Source organism: Lathyrus oleraceus, unplaced genomic scaffold, assembly GCF_024323335.1.
Source record: "Lathyrus oleraceus cultivar Zhongwan6 unplaced genomic scaffold, CAAS_Psat_ZW6_1.0 chrUn0001, whole genome shotgun sequence".
NCBI lineage: Eukaryota > Viridiplantae > Streptophyta > Magnoliopsida > Fabales > Fabaceae > Lathyrus > Lathyrus oleraceus.
Window position 1 is genome coordinate 86,924 of NW_026112392.1, and position 24,716 is coordinate 111,639.

The window sequence follows — 24,716 nt, forward strand, 5'->3', positions numbered from 1 at the left end:
GCAAGTGTTTAAAAGGTTTGAGTCTTTATCTTGTAAATCAATCTTTGTTGAAGATTCTCTTACATTATTTATACTTTTTCTAATACTTTTGTTTCTAAACATATAATTCAATTCTTTTTCATTACTAGGGTCTCCCAAATAAACCAAATCATCAGAGACATAATTCATTTGTATTTGAAATAGTGCTTTAAGGATCGAACTAGCTTGACCGGTCAAACAGAAAATTGAAAGGATCACCAATTTGGTCTTATTGTTGGATCAGGCAAGCTATTAAAATAGTTGAAACTGACTAGAACTAACCAAAATCAGTAAATCAGCGGGTTAAATGCTATCTTTTTTTTCTTTAGCCAAAATGAGATTGCAATAATAATTTATATATATATATATATATATATATATATATATATATATATATATATATATATATATATATATATATATATATATATATATATATATATAACTAGATTTTTTTTTAATTATTTGAAACAATTTTCCAACACTAGAAATAAATTTATAAGAAATTGCAGTTATTTTTTTATCCAGATTATGTTCCAATTAGACTTTGTTCAAAATTTATTTGTATTTGTATTTTGTACTATTTTGTTGTGTGTGATGATTATATTTAGCATTTGAATTTAAATAATGAACTTGTGAAATTGTTATAATTTGATGTTTTGTAGGTGTCATGATTTTTTTAGAGACCGAGTCACATGTTCGACCGGTTTAATAACTTTATATTTTTTGATAAAGACAGTATTATTAAAATGACTTTTCCAATTTTATTCGGTTTAGTCATGCGGTTCGACCTGTGACCCGGTGGTTCGACTAACGAACGAGTGGCTCAATACCCTCACGGTTTGATGACCCTTTCGATTGTTAAAACTTTGATTTTAAGATCTACCTAATCATCAAACTAAGATTTTTTTTTAAATAAACACCAGTAGTAGGATATGAATAAGGATTTTCTTCAAAACACAATTTAAGATATACTTTATCAATCATAATTTTAACCAAACACTTGATTACCTATTATTAAAAATTTAAAATTAGAATATTTGCATAACTCAAATAAATTCTTTATCTTGTGTCTTTAAATCCACCCTCACTAACTATCCATGTATAATATATTTTTTGTGATTTCAGGGGAACCATATTTTTGATAAATTTAAAACATCCATTTTATTCAACATGAAAACATAAATAATTAAAATATTTAAGTAATATTTTATAAAAAAAGACAATGCAAATAATATATATTCCATTTTAAATTTCATTTATTCATAATAGTGTTTATAGTATTTTAAAGATTTACACAAATTTCTTACAAAAAGTAAGTTCCAGAGCTAAACTGAAGTGCACGTTTTATTATTTTTATTGAACTCATACAATAAAATTCATTGGTGAAAACAACAACATGTTGTCTTCTCAAGATGAGTATAACATTGTCCCCCTTTTCCAAATCCCTTGCCACGGCAATCCTGGTCGCACGTTGCAACACAAGGCCCTATACAAACTCCTCCGGGAGGGACCAAAATACTGGTAACCAATCCTGAATCAACCAAAATTTAAAATTAGTTTGTGTCTGACATTGCTTCATTATTTTTACATTAAAAATCTCAATCTAATGTTCTTTCGAATTTAGAATTGATTAAACCATAATTGAATTGTTATTGATCTACATATCTTGTTTAAAAAGAAATCAACTTCTTAGAAGGGTTAAACAATCACATAATTTTTTAGACGAGTCTTTTTTACTTTCTTTTGAATATAAAGATGCAATATATGTTTCAATAAAAAACATTTGGTGTTAGTAAATTCTACTTTAAAATTGAAACTCAAAAATAAAATAAAATTTCATTCTTACCCGAACTAACCATCAAAACAAGGCATAAAACACTCAAAAAACAAGATTGATTGGTGTGACATGCCATTTTGTAAGATTTCAATTTATATTTTATTTCTTTGTAACGAGTAAGACTAACATAACTTCTATTATATAGGCCTAAAAACTGTATTAGTTTTTTAATATCTCATTTGACTATTAACTTTACATAAATTTATTAATGGAATCTTAAAGTAAGAAAGATAGATTTAAATAAATAAAGTGGTCAATAAAATGAATTTGATAATATTGAAAATAATTTTCATTTTCTATTGAATTTTGAAAGGAACATAAAATGATATTATTCATCAATGACTTCATACCTATAGTCAATTTTAATGATTAAAATATAATAAATAGATTTATATTTTATTTCTTTGTAACGAGTAAGACTAACATAACTTCTATTATATAGGCCTAAAAACTGTATTTGTTTTTTAATATCTCATTTGACTATTAACTTTACATAAATTTATTAATTGAATCTTAAATTAAGAAAGATAGGTTAGATTTAAATAAATAAAGTGTTCAATAAAATGAATTTGATAATATTGAAATATAATCTTCATTTTCTATTGAATTTTGAAAGGAATATAAAATGATATTATTCATCAATGACTTAATACCTATAGTCAATTTTAATTATTAAAATATAATAAATAGATTTATAAATACTTAAAATTATGTGTAATATATGATTATAAACATGTAGTTTAATTGAATAGATTATTATAATATTAAAATTAATAAATTTATTATAAAAAATACTACTCAATTTTAACCGAATGACAAAAAAATGGTGTCAAATTACGTTGGAGTTATTTTAGTCCTCGTCAAATTACGAGTTTGTTTAAAAATTAACTGAATAAACTTTACACGAATGTCCGAACACAACTATTTTGTTAACACTTGAACAGTTTCTATAAATTATAAAATATATTATTATTATCTTTAATTGTAACATATTGGTCATGAATTTTGCAATGTTTTATTATTTTGATTTTTATGGTGACTCGAGTACAAAGATTTTCTTAAGAATTTAACAACAAAACATTTCAACACTAAATTAATTATTTGGTCATGATTTTATCATTTTATTTACAAGTCTCACATGCTAGTGAAGAAATGTAAAGTGCTTGTACATGTAATTATCATAAAACGACTATTTATTTTCTCATCGTATGCAAGTGTTTAAAAGGTTTGAGTCTTTATCTTGTAAATCAATCTTTGTTGAAGATTCTCTTACATTATTTATACTTTTTCTAATACTTTTGTTTCTAAACATATAATTCAATTCTTTTTCATTACTAGGGTCTCCCAAATAAACCAAATCATCAGAGACATAATTCATTTGTATTTGAAATAGTGCTTTAAGGATCGAACTAGCTTGACCGGTCAAACAGAAAATTGAAAGGATCACCAATTTGGTCTTATTGTTGGATCAGGCAAGCTATTAAAATAGTTGAAACTGACTAGAACTAACCAAAATCAGTAAATCAGCGGGTTAAATGCTATCTTTTTTTCTTTAGCCAAAATGAGATTGCAATAATAATTTTATATATATATATATATATATATATATATATATATATATATATATATATATATATATATATATATATATATATATATAACTAGATTTTTTTTTAATTATTTGAAACAATTTTCCAACACTAGAAATAAATTTATAAGAAATTGCAGTTATTTTTTTATCCAGATTATGTTCCAATTAGACTTTGTTCAAAATTTATTTGTATTTGTATTTTGTACTATTTTGTTGTGTGTGATGATTATATTTAGCATTTGAATTTAAATAATGAACTTGTGAAATTGTTATAATTTGATGTTTTGTAGGTGTCATGATTTTTTTAGAGACCGAGTCACATGTTCGACCGGTTTAATAACTTTATATTTTTTGATAAAGACAGTATTATTAAAATGACTTTTCCAATTTTATTCGGTTTAGTCATGCGGTTCGACCTGTGACCCGGTGGTTCGACTAACGAACGAGTGGCTCAATACCCTCACGGTTTGATGACCCTTTCGATTGTTAAAACTTTGATTTTAAGATCTACCTAATCATCAAACTAAGATTTTTTTTTAAATAAACACCAGTAGTAGGATATGAATAAGGATTTTCTTCAAAACACAATTTAAGATATACTTTATCAATCATAATTTTAACCAAACACTTGATTACCTATTATTAAAAATTTAAAATTAGAATATTTGCATAACTCAAATAAATTCTTTATCTTGTGTCTTTAAATCCACCCTCACTAACTATCCATGTATAATATATTTTTTGTGATTTCAGGGGAACCATATTTTTGATAAATTTAAAACATCCATTTTATTCAACATGAAAACATAAATAATTAAAATATTTAAGTAATATTTTATAAAAAAAGACAATGCAAATAATATATATTCCATTTTAAATTTCATTTATTCATAATAGTGTTTATAGTATTTTAAAGATTTACACAAATTTCTTACAAAAAGTAAGTTCCAGAGCTAAACTGAAGTGCACGTTTTATTATTTTTATTGAACTCATACAATAAAATTCATTGGTGAAAACAACAACATGTTGTCTTCTCAAGATGAGTATAACATTGTCCCCCTTTTCCAAATCCCTTGCCACGGCAATCCTGGTCGCACGTTGCAACACAAGGCCCTATACAAACTCCTCCGGGAGGGACCAAAATACTGGTAACCAATCCTGAATCAACCAAAATTTAAAATTAGTTTGTGTCTGACATTGCTTCATTATTTTTACATTAAAAATCTCAATCTAATGTTCTTTCGAATTGAGAATTGATTAAACCATAATTGAATTGTTATTGATCTACATATCTTGTTTAAAAAGAAATCAACTTCTTAGAAGGGTTAAACAATCACATAATTTTTTAGACGAGTCTTTTTTACTTTCTTTTGAATATAAAGATGCAATATATGTTTCAATAAAAAACATTTGGTGTTAGTAAATTCTACTTTAAAATTGAAACTCAAAAATAAAAATAAAATTTCATTCTTACCCGAACTAACCATCAAAACAAGGCATAAAACACTCAAAAAACAAGATTGATTGGTGTGACATGCCATTTTGTAAGATTTCAATTTATATTTTATTTCTTTGTAACGAGTAAGACTAACATAACTTCTATTATATAGGCCTAAAAACTGTATTAGTTTTTTAATATCTCATTTGACTATTAACTTTACATAAATTTATTAATGGAATCTTAAAGTAAGAAAGATAGATTTAAATAAATAAAGTGGTCAATAAAATGAATTTGATAATATTGAAAATAATTTTCATTTTCTATTGAATTTTGAAAGGAACATAAAATGATATTATTCATCAATGACTTCATACCTATAGTCAATTTTAATGATTAAAATATAATAAATAGATTTATATTTTATTTCTTTGTAACGAGTAAGACTAACATAACTTCTATTATATAGGCCTAAAAACTGTATTTGTTTTTTAATATCTCATTTGACTATTAACTTTACATAAATTTATTAATTGAATCTTAAATTAAGAAAGATAGGTTAGATTTAAATAAATAAAGTGTTCAATAAAATGAATTTGATAATATTGAAATATAATCTTCATTTTCTATTGAATTTTGAAAGGAATATAAAATGATATTATTCATCAATGACTTAATACCTATAGTCAATTTTAATTATTAAAATATAATAAATAGATTTATAAATACTTAAAATTATGTGTAATATATGATTATAAACATGTAGTTTAATTGAATAGATTATTATAATATTAAAATTAATAAATTTATTATAAAAAATACTACTCAATTTTAACCGAATGACAAAAAAATGGTGTCAAATTACGTTGGAGTTATTTTAGTCCTCGTCAAATTACGAGTTTGTTTAAAAATTAACTGAATAAACTTTACACGAATGTCCGAACACAACTATTTTGTTAACACTTGAACAGTTTCTATAAATTATAAAATATATTATTATTATCTTTAATTGTAACATATTGGTCATGAATTTTGCAATGTTTTATTATTTTGATTTTTATGCTGACTCGAGTACAAAGATTTTCTTAAGAATTTAACAACAAAACATTTCAACACTAAATTAATTATTTGGTCATGATTTTATCATTTTATTTACAAGTCTCACATGCTAGTGAAGAAATGTAAAGTGCTTGTACATGTAATTATCATAAAACGACTATTTATTTTCTCATCGTATGCAAGTGTTTAAAAGGTTTGAGTCTTTATCTTGTAAATCAATCTTTGTTGAAGATTCTCTTACATTATTTATACTTTTTCTAATACTTTTGTTTCTAAACATATAATTCAATTTTTGTTTCATTACTAGGGTCTCCCAAATAAACCAAATCATCAGAGACATAATTCATTTGTATTTGAAATAGTGCTTTAAGGATCGAACTAGCTTGACCGGTCAAACAGAAAATTGAAAGGATCACCAATTTGGTCTTATTGTTGGATCAGGCAAGCTATTAAAATAGTTGAAACTGACTAGAACTAACCAAAATCAGTAAATCAGCGGGTTAAATGCTATCTTTTTTTTCTTTAGCCAAAATGAGATTGCAATAATAATTTATATATATATATATATATATATATATATATATATATATATATATATATATATATATATATATATATATATATATATATATATATAACTAGATTTTTTTTTTAATTATTTGAAACAATTTTCCAACACTAGAAATAAATTTATAAGAAATTGCAGTTATTTTTTTATCCAGATTATGTTCCAATTAGACTTTGTTCAAAATTTATTTGTATTTGTATTTTGTACTATTTTGTTGTGTGTGATGATTATATTTAGCATTTGAATTTAAATAATGAACTTGTGAAATTGTTATAATTTGATGTTTTGTAGGTGTCATGATTTTTTTAGAGACCGAGTCACATGTTCGACCGGTTTAATAACTTTATATTTTTTGATAAAGACAGTATTATTAAAATGACTTTTCCAATTTTATTCGGTTTAGTCATGCGGTTCGACCTGTGACCCGGTGGTTCGACTAACGAACGAGTGGCTCAATACCCTCACGGTTTGATGACCCTTTCGATTGTTAAAACTTTGATTTTAAGATCTACCTAATCATCAAACTAAGATTTTTTTTAAATAAACACCAGTAGTAGGATATGAATAAGGATTTTCTTCAAAACACAATTTAAGATATACTTTATCAATCATAATTTTAACCAAACACTTGATTACCTATTATTAAAAATTTAAAATTAGAATATTTGCATAACTCAAATAAATTCTTTATCTTGTGTCTTTAAATCCACCCTCACTAACTATCCATGTATAATATATTTTTTGTGATTTCAGGGGAACCATATTTTTGATAAATTTAAAACATCCATTTTATTCAACATGAAAACATAAATAATTAAAATATTTAAGTAATATTTTATAAAAAAAGACAATGCAAATAATATATATTCCATTTTAAATTTCATTTATTCATAATAGTGTTTATAGTATTTTAAAGATTTACACAAATTTCTTACAAAAAGTAAGTTCCAGAGCTAAACTGAAGTGCACGTTTTATTATTTTTATTGAACTCATACAATAAAATTCATTGGTGAAAACAACAACATGTTGTCTTCTCAAGATGAGTATAACATTGTCCCCCTTTTCCAAATCCCTTGCCACGGCAATCCTGGTCGCACGTTGCAACACAAGGCCCTATACAAACTCCTCCGGGAGGGACCAAAATACTGGTAACCAATCCTGAATCAACCAAAATTTAAAATTAGTTTGTGTCTGACATTGCTTCATTATTTTTACATTAAAAATCTCAATCTAATGTTCTTTCGAATTTAGAATTGATTAAACCATAATTGAATTGTTATTGATCTACATATCTTGTTTAAAAAGAAATCAACTTCTTAGAAGGGTTAAACAATCACATAATTTTTTAGACGAGTCTTTTTTACTTTCTTTTGAATATAAAGATGCAATATATGTTTCAATAAAAAACATTTGGTGTTAGTAAATTCTACTTTAAAATTGAAACTCAAAAATAAAAATAAAATTTCATTCTTACCCGAACTAACCATCAAAACAAGGCATAAAACACTCAAAAAACAAGATTGATTGGTGTGACATGCCATTTTGTAAGATTTCAATTTATATTTTATTTCTTTGTAACGAGTAAGACTAACATAACTTCTATTATATAGGCCTAAAAACTGTATTAGTTTTTTAATATCTCATTTGACTATTAACTTTACATAAATTTATTAATGGAATCTTAAAGTAAGAAAGATAGATTTAAATAAATAAAGTGGTCAATAAAATGAATTTGATAATATTGAAAATAATTTTCATTTTCTATTGAATTTTGAAAGGAACATAAAATGATATTATTCATCAATGACTTCATACCTATAGTCAATTTTAATGATTAAAATATAATAAATAGATTTATATTTTATTTCTTTGTAACGAGTAAGACTAACATAACTTCTATTATATAGGCCTAAAAACTGTATTTGTTTTTTAATATCTCATTTGACTATTAACTTTACATAAATTTATTAATTGAATCTTAAATTAAGAAAGATAGGTTAGATTTAAATAAATAAAGTGTTCAATAAAATGAATTTGATAATATTGAAATATAATCTTCATTTTCTATTGAATTTTGAAAGGAATATAAAATGATATTATTCATCAATGACTTAATACCTATAGTCAATTTTAATTATTAAAATATAATAAATAGATTTATAAATACTTAAAATTATGTGTAATATATGATTATAAACATGTAGTTTAATTGAATAGATTATTATAATATTAAAATTAATAAATTTATTATAAAAAATACTACTCAATTTTAACCGAATGACAAAAAAATGGTGTCAAATTACGTTGGAGTTATTTTAGTCCTCGTCAAATTACGAGTTTGTTTAAAAATTAACTGAATAAACTTTACACGAATGTCCGAACACAACTATTTTGTTAACACTTGAACAGTTTCTATAAATTATAAAATATATTATTATTATCTTTAATTGTAACATATTGGTCATGAATTTTGCAATGTTTTATTATTTTGATTTTTATGCTGACTCGAGTACAAAGATTTTCTTAAGAATTTAACAACAAAACATTTCAACACTAAATTAATTATTTGGTCATGATTTTATCATTTTATTTACAAGTCTCACATGCTAGTGAAGAAATGTAAAGTGCTTGTACATGTAATTATCATAAAACGACTATTTATTTTCTCATCGTATGCAAGTGTTTAAAAGGTTTGAGTCTTTATCTTGTAAATCAATCTTTGTTGAAGATTCTCTTACATTATTTATACTTTTTCTAATACTTTTGTTTCTAAACATATAATTCAATTTTTGTCTCATTACTAGGGTCTCCCAAATAAACCAAATCATCAGAGATATAATTCATTTGTATTTGAAATAGTGCTTTAAGGATCGAACTAGCTTGACCGGTCAAACAGAAAATTGAAAGGATCACCAATTTGGTCTTATTGTTGGATCAGGCAAGCTATTAAAATAGTTGAAACTGACTAGAACTAACCAAAATCAGTAAATCAGCGGGTTAAATGCTATCTTTTTTTTCTTTAGCCAAAATGAGATTGCAATAATAATTTATATATATATATATATATATATATATATATATATATATATATATATATATATATATATATATATATATAACTAGATTTTTTTTTAATTATTTGAAACAATTTTCCAACACTAGAAATAAATTTATAAGAAATTGCAGTTATTTTTTTATCCAGATTATGTTCCAATTAGACTTTGTTCAAAATTTATTTGTATTTGTATTTTGTACTATTTTGTTGTGTGTGATGATTATATTTAGCATTTGAATTTAAATAATGAACTTGTGAAATTGTTATAATTTGATGTTTTGTAGGTGTCATGATTTTTTTAGAGACCGAGTCACATGTTCGACCGGTTTAATAACTTTATATTTTTTGATAAAGACAGTATTATTAAAATGACTTTTCCAATTTTATTCGGTTTAGTCATGCGGTTCGACCTGTGACCCGGTGGTTCGACTAACGAACGAGTGGCTCAATACCCTCACGGTTTGATGACCCTTTCGATTGTTAAAACTTTGATTTTAAGATCTACCTAATCATCAAACTAAGATTTTTTTTTAATAAACACCAGTAGTAGGATATGAATAAGGATTTTCTTCAAAACACAATTTAAGATATACTTTATCAATCATAATTTTAACCAAACACTTGATTACCTATTATTAAAAATTTAAAATTAGAATATTTGCATAACTCAAATAAATTCTTTATCTTGTGTCTTTAAATCCACCCTCACTAACTATCCATGTATAATATATTTTTTGTGATTTCAGGGGAACCATATTTTTGATAAATTTAAAACATCCATTTTATTCAACATGAAAACATAAATAATTAAAATATTTAAGTAATATTTTATAAAAAAAGACAATGCAAATAATATATATTCCATTTTAAATTTCATTTATTCATAATAGTGTTTATAGTATTTTAAAGATTTACACAAATTTCTTACAAAAAGTAAGTTCCAGAGCTAAACTGAAGTGCACGTTTTATTATTTTTATTGAACTCATACAATAAAATTCATTGGTGAAAACAACAACATGTTGTCTTCTCAAGATGAGTATAACATTGTCCCCCTTTTCCAAATCCCTTGCCACGGCAATCCTGGTCGCACGTTGCAACACAAGGCCCTATACAAACTCCTCCGGGAGGGACCAAAATACTGGTAACCAATCCTGAATCAACCAAAATTTAAAATTAGTTTGTGTCTGACATTGCTTCATTATTTTTACATTAAAAATCTCAATCTAATGTTCTTTCGAATTTAGAATTGATTAAACCATAATTGAATTGTTATTGATCTACATATCTTGTTTAAAAAGAAATCAACTTCTTAGAAGGGTTAAACAATCACATAATTTTTTAGACGAGTCTTTTTTACTTTCTTTTGAATATAAAGATGCAATATATGTTTCAATAAAAAACATTTGGTGTTAGTAAATTCTACTTTAAAATTGAAACTCAAAAATAAAAATAAAATTTCATTCTTACCCGAACTAACCATCAAAACAAGGCATAAAACACTCAAAAAACAAGATTGATTGGTGTGACATGCCATTTTGTAAGATTTCAATTTATATTTTATTTCTTTGTAACGAGTAAGACTAACATAACTTCTATTATATAGGCCTAAAAACTGTATTAGTTTTTTAATATCTCATTTGACTATTAACTTTACATAAATTTATTAATGGAATCTTAAAGTAAGAAAGATAGATTTAAATAAATAAAGTGGTCAATAAAATGAATTTGATAATATTGAAAATAATTTTCATTTTCTATTGAATTTTGAAAGGAACATAAAATGATATTATTCATCAATGACTTCATACCTATAGTCAATTTTAATGATTAAAATATAATAAATAGATTTATATTTTATTTCTTTGTAACGAGTAAGACTAACATAACTTCTATTATATAGGCCTAAAAACTGTATTTGTTTTTTAATATCTCATTTGACTATTAACTTTACATAAATTTATTAATTGAATCTTAAATTAAGAAAGATAGGTTAGATTTAAATAAATAAAGTGTTCAATAAAATGAATTTGATAATATTGAAATATAATCTTCATTTTCTATTGAATTTTGAAAGGAATATAAAATGATATTATTCATCAATGACTTAATACCTATAGTCAATTTTAATTATTAAAATATAATAAATAGATTTATAAATACTTAAAATTATGTGTAATATATGATTATAAACATGTAGTTTAATTGAATAGATTATTATAATATTAAAATTAATAAATTTATTATAAAAAATACTACTCAATTTTAACCGAATGACAAAAAAATGGTGTCAAATTACGTTGGAGTTATTTTAGTCCTCGTCAAATTACGAGTTTGTTTAAAAATTAACTGAATAAACTTTACACGAATGTCCGAACACAACTATTTTGTTAACACTTGAACAGTTTCTATAAATTATAAAATATATTATTATTATCTTTAATTGTAACATATTGGTCATGAATTTTGCAATGTTTTATTATTTTGATTTTTATGCTGACTCGAGTACAAAGATTTTCTTAAGAATTTAACAACAAAACATTTCAACACTAAATTAATTATTTGGTCATGATTTTATCATTTTATTTACAAGTCTCACATGCTAGTGAAGAAATGTAAAGTGCTTGTACATGTAATTATCATAAAACGACTATTTATTTTCTCATCGTATGCAAGTGTTTAAAAGGTTTGAGTCTTTATCTTGTAAATCAATCTTTGTTGAAGATTCTCTTACATTATTTATACTTTTTCTAATACTTTTGTTTCTAAACATATAATTCAATTTTGTCTCATTACTAGGGTCTCCCAAATAAACCAAATCATCAGAGATATAATTCATTTGTATTTGAAATAGTGCTTTAAGGATCGAACTAGCTTGACCGGTCAAACAGAAAATTGAAAGGATCACCAATTTGGTCTTATTGTTGGATCAGGCAAGCTATTAAAATAGTTGAAACTGACTAGAACTAACCAAAATCAGTAAATCAGCGGGTTAAATGCTATCTTTTTTTCTTTTAAAAAAATAATAATTAATATATATATATATATATATATATATATATATATATATATATATATATATATATATATATATATATATATATTAATTTTATATTTAGAAATTATTTGAATTTCCAACACTAGAAAAATTTATAAGAAATTGCAGTTATTTTTTTATCCAGATTATGTTCCAATTAGACTTTGTTCAAAATTTATTTGTATTTGTATTTTGTACTATTTTGTTGTGTGTGATGATTATATTTAGCATTTGAATTTAAATAATGAACTTGTGAAATTGTTATAATTTGATGTTTTGTAGGTGTCATGATTTTTTTAGAGACCGAGTCACATGTTCGACCGGTTTAATAACTTTATATTTTTTGATAAAGACAGTATTATTAAAATGACTTTTCCAATTTTATTCGGTTTAGTCATGCGGTTCGACCTGTGACCCGGTGGTTCGACTAACGAACGAGTGGCTCAATACCCTCACGGTTTGATGACCCTTTCGATTGTTAAAACTTTGATTTTAAGATCTACCTAATCATCAAACTAAGATTTTTTTTTAAATAAACACCAGTAGTAGGATATGAATAAGGATTTTCTTCAAAACACAATTTAAGATATACTTTATCAATCATAATTTTAACCAAACACTTGATTACCTATTATTAAAAATTTAAAATTAGAATATTTGCATAACTCAAATAAATTCTTTATCTTGTGTCTTTAAATCCACCCTCACTAACTATCCATGTATAATATATTTTTTGTGATTTCAGGGGAACCATATTTTTGATAAATTTAAAACATCCATTTTATTCAACATGAAAACATAAATAATTAAAATATTTAAGTAATATTTTATAAAAAAAGACAATGCAAATAATATATATTCCATTTTAAATTTCATTTATTCATAATAGTGTTTATAGTATTTTAAAGATTTACACAAATTTCTTACAAAAAGTAAGTTCCAGAGCTAAACTGAAGTGCACGTTTTATTATTTTTATTGAACTCATACAATAAAATTCATTGGTGAAAACAACAACATGTTGTCTTCTCAAGATGAGTATAACATTGTCCCCCTTTTCCAAATCCCTTGCCACGGCAATCCTGGTCGCACGTTGCAACACAAGGCCCTATACAAACTCCTCCGGGAGGGACCAAAATACTGGTAACCAATCCTGAATCAACCAAAATTTAAAATTAGTTTGTGTCTGACATTGCTTCATTATTTTTACATTAAAAATCTCAATCTAATGTTCTTTCGAATTTAGAATTGATTAAACCATAATTGAATTGTTATTGATCTACATATCTTGTTTAAAAAGAAATCAACTTCTTAGAAGGGTTAAACAATCACATAATTTTTTAGACGAGTCTTTTTTACTTTCTTTTGAATATAAAGATGCAATATATGTTTCAATAAAAAACATTTGGTGTTAGTAAATTCTACTTTAAAATTGAAACTCAAAAATAAAAATAAAATTTCATTCTTACCCGAACTAACCATCAAAACAAGGCATAAAACACTCAAAAAACAAGATTGATTGGTGTGACATGCCATTTTGTAAGATTTCAATTTATATTTTATTTCTTTGTAACGAGTAAGACTAACATAACTTCTATTATATAGGCCTAAAAACTGTATTAGTTTTTTAATATCTCATTTGACTATTAACTTTACATAAATTTATTAATGGAATCTTAAAGTAAGAAAGATAGATTTAAATAAATAAAGTGGTCAATAAAATGAATTTGATAATATTGAAAATAATTTTCATTTTCTATTGAATTTTGAAAGGAACATAAAATGATATTATTCATCAATGACTTCATACCTATAGTCAATTTTAATGATTAAAATATAATAAATAGATTTATATTTTATTTCTTTGTAACGAGTAAGACTAACATAACTTCTATTATATAGGCCTAAAAACTGTATTTGTTTTTTAATATCTCATTTGACTATTAACTTTACATAAATTTATTAATTGAATCTTAAATTAAGAAAGATAGGTTAGATTTAAATAAATAAAGTGTTCAATAAAATGAATTTGATAATATTGAAATATAATCTTCATTTTCTATTGAATTTTGAAAGGAATATAAAATGATATTATTCATCAATGACTTAATACCTATAGTCAATTTTAATTATTAAAATATAATAAATAGATTTATAAATACTTAAAATTATGTGTAATATATGATTATAAACATGTAGTTTAATTGAATAGATTATTATAATATTAAAATTAATAAATTTATTATAAAAAATACTACTCAATTTTAACCGAATGACAAAAAAATGGTGTCAAATTACGTTGGAGTTATTTTAGTCCTCGTCAAATTACGAGTTTGTTTAAAAATTAACTGAATAAACTTTACACGAATGTCCGAACACAACTATTTTGTTAACACTTGAACAGTTTCTATAAATTATAAAATATATTATTATTATCTTTAATTGTAACATATTGGTCATGAATTTTGCAATGTTTTATTATTTTGATTTTTATGCTGACTCGAGTACAAAGATTTTCTTAAGAATTTAACAACAAAACATTTCAACACTAAATTAATTATTTGGTCATGATTTTATCATTTTATTTACAAGTCTCACATGCTAGTGAAGAAATGTAAAGTGCTTGTACATGTAATTATCATAAAACGACTATTTATTTTCTCATCGTATGCAAGTGTTTAAAAGGTTTGAGTCTTTATCTTGTAAATCAATCTTTGTTGAAGATTCTCTTACATTATTTATACTTTTTCTAATACTTTTGTTTCTAAACATATAATTCAATTTTGTCTCATTACTAGGGTCTCCCAAATAAACCAAATCATCAGAGATATAATTCATTTGTATTTGAAATAGTGCTTTAAGGATCGAACTAGCTTGACCGGTCAAACAGAAAATTGAAAGGATCACCAATTTGGTCTTATTGTTGGATCAGGCAAGCTATTAAAATAGTTGAAACTGACTAGAACTAACCAAAATCAGTAAATCAGCGGGTTAAATGCTATCTTTTTTTTCTTTAGCCAAAATGAGATTGCAATAATAATTTATATATATATATATATATATATATATATATATATATAGATTATATATTTTTATATATATATTTTGAAAGAATTTTCCAACACTAGAAATAAATTTATAAGAAATTGCAGTTATTTTTTTATCCAGATTATGTTCCAATTAGACTTTGTTCAAAATTTATTTGTATTTGTATTTTGTACTATTTTGTTGTGTGTGATGATTATATTTAGCATTTGAATTTAAATAATGAACTTGTGAAATTGTTATAATTTGATGTTTTGTAGGTGTCATGATTTTTTTAGAGACCGAGTCACATGTTCGACCGGTTTAATAACTTTATATTTTTTGATAAAGACAGTATTATTAAAATGACTTTTCCAATTTTATTCGGTTTAGTCATGCGGTTCGACCTGTGACCCGGTGGTTCGACTAACGAACGAGTGGCTCAATACCCTCACGGTTTGATGACCCTTTCGATTGTTAAAACTTTGATTTTAAGATCTACCTAATCATCAAACTAAGATTTTTTTTAAATAAACACCAGTAGTAGGATATGAATAAGGATTTTCTTCAAAACACAATTTAAGATATACTTTATCAATCATAATTTTAACCAAACACTTGATTACCTATTATTAAAAATTTAAAATTAGAATATTTGCATAACTCAAATAAATTCTTTATCTTGTGTCTTTAAATCCACCCTCACTAACTATCCATGTATAATATATTTTTTGTGATTTCAGGGGAACCATATTTTTGATAAATTTAAAACATCCATTTTATTCAACATGAAAACATAAATAATTAAAATATTTAAGTAATATTTTATAAAAAAAGACAATGCAAATAATATATATTCCATTTTAAATTTCATTTATTCATAATAGTGTTTATAGTATTTTAAAGATTTACACAAATTTCTTACAAAAAGTAAGTTCCAGAGCTAAACTGAAGTGCACGTTTTATTATTTTTATTGAACTCATACAATAAAATTCATTGGTGAAAACAACAACATGTTGTCTTCTCAAGATGAGTATAACATTGTCCCCCTTTTCCAAATCCCTTGCCACGGCAATCCTGGTCGCACGTTGCAACACAAGGCCCTATACAAACTCCTCCGGGAGGGACCAAAATACTGGTAACCAATCCTGAATCAACCAAAATTTAAAATTAGTTTGTGTCTGACATTGCTTCATTATTTTTACATTAAAAATCTCAATCTAATGTTCTTTCGAATTGAGAATTGATTAAACCATAATTGAATTGTTATTGATCTACATATCTTGTTTAAAAAGAAATCAACTTCTTAGAAGGGTTAAACAATCACATAATTTTTTAGACGAGTCTTTTTTACTTTCTTTTGAATATAAAGATGCAATATATGTTTCAATAAAAAACATTTGGTGTTAGTAAATTCTACTTTAAAATTGAAACTCAAAAATAAAAATAAAATTTCATTCTTACCCGAACTAACCATCAAAACAAGGCATAAAACACTCAAAAAACAAGATTGATTGGTGTGACATGCCATTTTGTAAGATTTCAATTTATATTTTATTTCTTTGTAACGAGTAAGACTAACATAACTTCTATTATATAGGCCTAAAAACTGTATTAGTTTTTTAATATCTCATTTGACTATTAACTTTACATAAATTTATTAATGGAATCTTAAAGTAAGAAAGATAGATTTAAATAAATAAAGTGGTCAATAAAATGAATTTGATAATATTGAAAATAATTTTCATTTTCTATTGAATTTTGAAAGGAACATAAAATGATATTATTCATCAATGACTTCATACCTATAGTCAATTTTAATGATTAAAATATAATAAATAGATTTATATTTTATTTCTTTGTAACGAGTAAGACTAACATAACTTCTATTATATAGGCCTAAAAACTGTATTTGTTTTTTAATATCTCATTTGACTATTAACTTTACATAAATTTATTAATTGAATCTTAAATTAAGAAAGATAGGTTAGATTTAAATAAATAAAGTGTTCAATAAAATGAATTTGATAATATTGAAATATAATCTTCATTTTCTATTGAATTTTGAAAGGAATATAAAATGATATTATTCATCAATGACTTAATACCTATAGTCAATTTTAATTATTAAAATATAATAAATAGATTTATAAATACTTAAAATTATGTGTAATATATGATTATAAACATGTAGTTTAATTGAATAGATTATTATAATATTAAAATTAATAAATTTATTATAAAAAATACTACTCAATTTTAACCGAATGACAAAAAAATGGTGTCAAATTACGTTGGAGTTATTTTAGTCCTCGTCAAATTACGAGTTTGTTTAAAAATTAACTGAATAAACTTTACACGAATGTCCGAACACAACTATTTTGTTAACACTTGAACAGTTTCTATAAATTATAAAATATATTATTCTATCTTTAATTGTAACATATTGGTCATGAATTTTGCAATGTTTTATTATTTTGATTTTTATGCTGACTCGAGTACAAAGATTTTCTTAAGAATTTAACAACAAAACATTTCAACACTAAATTAATTATTTGGTCATGATTTTATCATTTTATTTACAAGTCTCACATGCTAGTGAAGAAATGTAAAGTGCTTGTACATGTAATTATCATAAAACGACTATTTATTTTCTCATCGTATGCAAGTGTTTAAAAGGTTTGAGTCTTTATCTTGTAAATCAATCTTTGTTGAAGATTCTCTTACATTATTTATACTTTTTCTAATACTTTTGTTTCTAAACATATAATTCAATTTTTGTCTCATTACTAGGGTCTCCCAAATAAACCAAATCATCAGAGATATAATTCATTTGTATTTGAAATAGTGCTTTAAGGATCGAACTAGCTTGACCGGTCAAACAGAAAATTGAAAGGATCACCAATTTGGTCTTATTGTTGGATCAGGCAAGCTATTAAAATAGTTGAAACTGACTAGAACTAACCAAAATCAGTAAATCAGCGGGTTAAATGCTATCTTTTTTTTCTTTAGCCAAAATGAGATTGCAATAATAATTTTATATATATATATATATATATAACTAGATTTTTTTTTAATTATTTGAAACAATTTTCCAACACTAGAAATAAATTTATAAGAAATTGCAGTTATTTTTTTATCCAGATTATGTTCCAATTAGACTTTGTTCAAAATTTATTTGTATTTGTATTTTGTACTATTTTGTTGTGTGTGATGATTATATTTAGCATTTGAATTTAAATAATGAACTTGTGAAATTGTTATAATTTGATGTTTTGTAGGTGTCATGATTTTTTTAGAGACCGAGTCACATGTTCGACCGGTTTAATAACTTTATATTTTTTGATAAAGACAGTATTATTAAAATGACTTTTCCAATTTTATTCGGTTTAGTCATGCGGTTCGACCTGTGACCCGGTGGTTCGACTAACGAACGAGTGGCTCAATACCCTCACGGTTTGATGACCCTTTCGATTGTTAAAACTTTGATTTTAAGATCTACCTAATCATCAAACTAAGATTTTTTTTAAATAAACACCAGTAGTAGGATATGAATAAGGATTTTCTTCAAAACACAATTTAAGATATACTTTATCAATCATAATTTTAACCAAACACTTGATTACCTATTATTAAAAATTTAAAATTAGAATATTTGCATAACTCAAATAAATTCTTTATCTTGTGTCTTTAAATCCACCCTCACTAACTATCCATGTATAATATATTTTTTGTGATTTCAGGGGAACCATATTTTTGATAAATTTAAAACATCCATTTTATTCAACATGAAAACATAAATAATTAAAATATTTAAGTAATATTTTATAAAAAAAGACAATGCAAATAATATATATTCCATTTTAAATTTCATTTATTCATAATAGTGTTTATAGTATTTTAAAGATTTACACAAATTTCTTACAAAAAGTAAGTTCCAGAGCTAAACTGAAGTGCACGTTTTATTATTTTTATTGAACTCATACAATAAAATTCATTGGTGAAAACAACAACATGTTGTCTTCTCAAGATGAGTATAACATTGTCCCCCTTTTCCAAATCCCTTGCCACGGCAATCCTGGTCGCACGTTGCAACACAAGGCCCTATACAAACTCCTCCGGGAGGGACCAAAATACTGGTAACCAATCCTGAATCAACCAAAATTTAAAATTAGTTTGTGTCTGACATTGCTTCATTATTTTTACATTAAAAATCTCAATCTAATGTTCTTTCGAATTGAGAATTGATTAAACCATAATTGAATTGTTATTGATCTACATATCTTGTTTAAAAAGAAATCAACTTCTTAGAAGGGTTAAACAATCACATAATTTTTTAGACGAGTCTTTTTTACTTTCTTTTGAATATAAAGATGCAATATATGTTTCAATAAAAAACATTTGGTGTTAGTAAATTCTACTTTAAAATTGAAACTCAAAAATAAAAATAAAATTTCATTCTTACCCGAACTAACCATCAAAACAAGGCATAAAACACTCAAAAAACAAGATTGATTGGTGTGACATGCCATTTTGTAAGATTTCAATTTATATTTTATTTCTTTGTAACGAGTAAGACTAACATAACTTCTATTATATAGGCCTAAAAACTGTATTAGTTTTTTAATATCTCATTTGACTATTAACTTTACATAAATTTATTAATGGAATCTTAAAGTAAGAAAGATAGATTTAAATAAATAAAGTGGTCAATAAAATGAATTTGATAATATTGAAAATAATTTTCATTTTCTATTGAATTTTGAAAGGAACATAAAATGATATTATTCATCAATGACTTCATACCTATAGTCAATTTTAATGATTAAAATATAATAAATAGATTTATATTTTATTTCTTTGTAACGAGTAAGACTAACATAACTTCTATTATATAGGCCTAAAAACTGTATTAGTTTTTTAATATCTCATTTGACTATTAACTTTACATAAATTTATTAATTGAATCTTAAATTAAGAAAGATAGGTTAGATTTAAATAAATAAAGTGTTCAATAAAATGAATTTGATAATATTGAAATATAATCTTCATTTTCTATTGAATTTTGAAAGGAATATAAAATGATATTATTCATCAATGACTTAATACCTATAGTCAATTTTAATTATTAAAATATAATAAATAGATTTATAAATACTTAAAATTATGTGTAATATATGATTATAAACATGTAGTTTAATTGAATAGATTATTATAATATTAAAATTAATAAATTTATTATAAAAAATACTACTCAATTTTAACCGAATGACAAAAAAATGGTGTCAAATTACGTAGGAGTTATTTTAGTCCTCGTCAAATTACGAGTTTGTTTAAAAATTAACTGAATAAACTTTACACGAATGTCCGAACACAACTATTTTGTTAACACTTGAACAGTTTCTATAAATTATAAAATATATTATTCTTATCTTTAATTGTAACATATTGGTCATGAATTTTGCAATGTTTTATTATTTTGATTTTTATGGTGACTCGAGTACAAAGATTTTCTTAAGAATTTAACAACAAAACATTTCAACACTAAATTAATTATTTGGTCATGATTTTATCATTTTATTTACAAGTCTCACATGCTAGTGAAGAAATGTAAAGTGCTTGTACATGTAATTATCATAAAACGACTATTTATTTTCTCATCGTATGCAAGTGTTTAAAAGGTTTGAGTCTTTATCTTGTAAATCAATCTTTGTTGAAGATTCTCTTACATTATTTATACTTTTTCTAATACTTTTGTTTCTAAACATATAATTCAATTTTTGTCTCATTACTAGGGTCTCCCAAATAAACCAAATCATCAGAGATATAATTCATTTGTATTTGAAATAGTGCTTTAAGGATCGAACTAGCTTGACCGGTCAAACAGAAAATTGAAAGGATCACCAATTTGGTCTTATTGTTGGATCAGGCAAGCTATTAAAATAGTTGAAACTGACTAGAACTAACCAAAATCAGTAAATCAGCGGGTTAAATGCTATCTTTTTTTTCTTTAGCCAAAATGAGATTGCAAAAATAATTATATATATATATACATATAACTAGATTTTTTTTTAATTATTTGAAACAATTTTCCAACACTAGAAATAAATTTATAAGAAATTGCAGTTATTTTTTTATCCAGATTATGTTCCAATTAGACTTTGTTCAAAATTTATTTGTATTTGTATTTTGTACTATTTTGTTGTGTGTGATGATTATATTTAGCATTTGAATTTAAATAATGAACTTGTGAAATTGTTATAATTTGATGTTTTGTAGGTGTCATGATTTTTTTAGAGACCGAGTCACATGTTCGACCGGTTTAATAACTTTATATTTTTTGATAAAGACAGTATTATTAAAATGACTTTTCCAATTTTATTCGGTTTAGTCATGCGGTTCGACCTGTGACCCGGTGGTTCGACTAACGAACGAGTGGCTCAATACCCTCACGGTTTGATGACCCTTTCGATTGTTAAAACTTTGATTTTAAGATCTACCTAATCATCAAACTAAGATTTTTTTTAAATAAACACCAGTAGTAGGATATGAATAAGGATTTTCTTCAAAACACAATTTAAGATATACTTTATCAATCATAATTGTAACCAAACACTTGATTACCTATTATTAAAAATTTAAAATTAGAATATTTGCATAACTCAAATAAATTCTTTATCTTGTGTCTTTAAATCCACCCTCACTAACTATCCATGTATAATATATTTTTTGTGATTTCAGGGGAACCATATTTTTGATAAATTTAAAACATCCATTTTATTCAACATGAAAACATAAATAATTAAAATATTTAAGTAATATTTTATAAAAAAAGACAATGCAAATAATATATATTCCATTTTAAATTTCATTTATTCATAATAGTGTTTATAGTATTTTAAAGATTTACACAAATTTCTTACAAAAAGTAAGTTCCAGAGCTAAACTGAAGTGCACGTTTTATTATTTTTATTGAACTCATACAATAAAATTCATTGGTGAAAACAACAACATGTTGTCTTCTCAAGATGAGTATAACATTGTCCCCCTTTTCCAAATCCCTTGCCACGGCAATCCTGGTCGCACGTTGCAACACAAGGCCCTATACAAACTCCTCCGGGAGGGACCAAAATACTGGTAACCAATCCTGAATCAACCAAAATTTAAAATTAGTTTGTGTCTGACATTGCTTCATTATTTTTACATTAAAAATCTCAATCTAATGTTCTTTCGAATTGAGAATTGATTAAACCATAATTGAATTGTTATTGATCTACATATCTTGTTTAAAAAGAAATCAACTTCTTAGAAGGGTTAAACAATCACATAATTTTTTAGACGAGTCTTTTTTACTTTCTTTTGAATATAAAGATGCAATATATGTTTCAATAAAAAACATTTGGTGTTAGTAAATTCTACTTTAAAATTGAAACTCAAAAATAAAAATAAAATTTCATTCTTACCCGAACTAACCATCAAAACAAGGCATAAAACACTCAAAAAACAAGATTGATTGGTGTGACATGCCATTTTGTAAGATTTCAATTTATATTTTATTTCTTTGTAACCAGTAAGACTAACATAACTTCTATTATATAGGCCTAAAAACTGTATTAGTTTTTTAATATCTCATTTGACTATTAACTTTACATAAATTTATTAATGGAATCTTAAAGTAAGAAAGATAGATTTAAATAAATAAAGTGGTCAATAAAATGAATTTGATAATATTGAAAATAATTTTCATTTTCTATTGAATTTTGAAAGGAACATAAAATGATATTATTCATCAATGACTTCATACCTATAGTCAATTTTAATGATTAAAATATAATAAATAGATTTATATTTTATTTCTTTGTAACGAGTAAGACTAACATAACTTCTATTATATAGGCCTAAAAACTGTATTAGTTTTTTAATATCTCATTTGACTATTAACTTTACATAAATTTATTAATTGAATCTTAAATTAAGAAAGATAGGTTAGATTTAAATAAATAAAAATAAAATGAATTTGATAATATTGAAATATAATCTTCATTTTCTATTGAATTTTGAAAGGAATATAAAATGATATTATTCATCAATGACTTAATACCTATAGTCAATTTTAATTATTAAAATATAATAAATAGATTTATAAATACTTAAAATTATGTGTAATATATGATTATAAACATGTAGTTTAATTGAATAGATTATTATAATATTAAAATTAATAAATTTATTATAAAAAATACTACTCAATTTTAACCGAATGACAAAAAAATGGTGTCAAATTACGTAGGAGTTATTTTAGTCCTCGTCAAATTACGAGTTGGTTTAAAAATTAACTGAATAAACTTTACACGAATGTCCGAACACAACTATTTTGTTAACACTTGAACAGTTTCTATAAATTATAAAATATATTATTACTATCTTTAATTGTAACATATTGGTCATGAATTTTGCAATGTTTTATTATTTTGATTTTTATGGTGACTCGAGTACAAAGATTTTCTTAAGAATTTAACAACAAAACATTTCAACACTAAATTAATTATTTGGTCATGATTTTATCATTTTATTTACAAGTCTCACATGCTAGTGAAGAAATGTAAAGTGCTTGTACATGTAATTATCATAAAACGACTATTTATTTTCTCATCGTATGCAAGTGTTTAAAAGGTTTGAGTCTTTATCTTGTAAATCAATCTTTGTTGAAGATTCTCTTACATTATTTATACTTTTTCTAATACTTTTGTTTCTAAACATATAATTCAATTTTTGTCTCATTACTAGGGTCTCCCAAATAAACCAAATCATCAGAGATATAATTCATTTGTATTTGAAATAGTGCTTTAAGGATCGAACTAGCTTGACCGGTCAAACAGAAAATTGAAAGGATCACCAATTTGGTCTTATTGTTGGATCAGGCAAGCTATTAAAATAGTTGAAACTGACTAGAACTAACCAAAATCAGTAAATCAGCGGGTTAAATGCTATCTTTTTTTTCTTTAGCCAAAATGAGATTGCAATAATAATTATATATATATATATAACTAGATTTTTTTTTAATTATTTGAAACAATTTTCCAACAC

The 24,716-nt window shown here is 24.2% G+C and overlaps 8 long non-coding RNA genes across 8 annotated transcripts; all 8 read right to left on the minus strand.

Annotated features, from left to right (window-relative positions):
* Positions 1 to 1,257: 1,257 nt before the first annotated feature.
* On the minus strand, positions 1,258 to 1,961 carry LOC127110507 (uncharacterized). Its single transcript, XR_007797310.1, has 2 exons — positions 1,868 to 1,961; positions 1,258 to 1,552 (listed from the first exon to the last, which is right to left on the minus strand). It is a non-coding gene; the product is annotated as an uncharacterized LOC127110507 (long non-coding RNA).
* A 2,352-nt stretch (positions 1,962 to 4,313) lies between these two features.
* On the minus strand, positions 4,314 to 5,025 carry LOC127110508 (uncharacterized). Its single transcript, XR_007797311.1, has 2 exons — positions 4,925 to 5,025; positions 4,314 to 4,608 (listed from the first exon to the last, which is right to left on the minus strand). It is a non-coding gene; the product is annotated as an uncharacterized LOC127110508 (long non-coding RNA).
* Positions 5,026 to 7,379: 2,354 nt separating this feature from the next.
* LOC127110534 (uncharacterized) lies at positions 7,380 to 8,084 on the minus strand. The gene is made up of 2 exons (XR_007797332.1): positions 7,991 to 8,084; positions 7,380 to 7,674 (listed from the first exon to the last, which is right to left on the minus strand). It is a non-coding gene; the product is annotated as an uncharacterized LOC127110534 (long non-coding RNA).
* A 2,344-nt stretch (positions 8,085 to 10,428) lies between these two features.
* Positions 10,429 to 11,139, minus strand: LOC127110535 (uncharacterized). Its single transcript, XR_007797333.1, has 2 exons — positions 11,040 to 11,139; positions 10,429 to 10,723 (listed from the first exon to the last, which is right to left on the minus strand). It is a non-coding gene; the product is annotated as an uncharacterized LOC127110535 (long non-coding RNA).
* A 2,323-nt stretch (positions 11,140 to 13,462) lies between these two features.
* Positions 13,463 to 14,167, minus strand: LOC127110533 (uncharacterized). Its single transcript, XR_007797331.1, has 2 exons — positions 14,074 to 14,167; positions 13,463 to 13,757 (listed from the first exon to the last, which is right to left on the minus strand). It is a non-coding gene; the product is annotated as an uncharacterized LOC127110533 (long non-coding RNA).
* A 2,315-nt stretch (positions 14,168 to 16,482) lies between these two features.
* Positions 16,483 to 17,187, minus strand: LOC127110532 (uncharacterized). The gene is made up of 2 exons (XR_007797330.1): positions 17,094 to 17,187; positions 16,483 to 16,777 (listed from the first exon to the last, which is right to left on the minus strand). It is a non-coding gene; the product is annotated as an uncharacterized LOC127110532 (long non-coding RNA).
* Positions 17,188 to 19,483: 2,296 nt separating this feature from the next.
* Positions 19,484 to 20,195, minus strand: LOC127110536 (uncharacterized). Its single transcript, XR_007797334.1, has 2 exons — positions 20,095 to 20,195; positions 19,484 to 19,778 (listed from the first exon to the last, which is right to left on the minus strand). It is a non-coding gene; the product is annotated as an uncharacterized LOC127110536 (long non-coding RNA).
* A 2,286-nt stretch (positions 20,196 to 22,481) lies between these two features.
* On the minus strand, positions 22,482 to 23,268 carry LOC127110528 (uncharacterized). The gene is made up of 2 exons (XR_007797326.1): positions 23,093 to 23,268; positions 22,482 to 22,776 (listed from the first exon to the last, which is right to left on the minus strand). It is a non-coding gene; the product is annotated as an uncharacterized LOC127110528 (long non-coding RNA).
* Between the last annotated feature and the right edge of the window lie 1,448 nt (positions 23,269 to 24,716).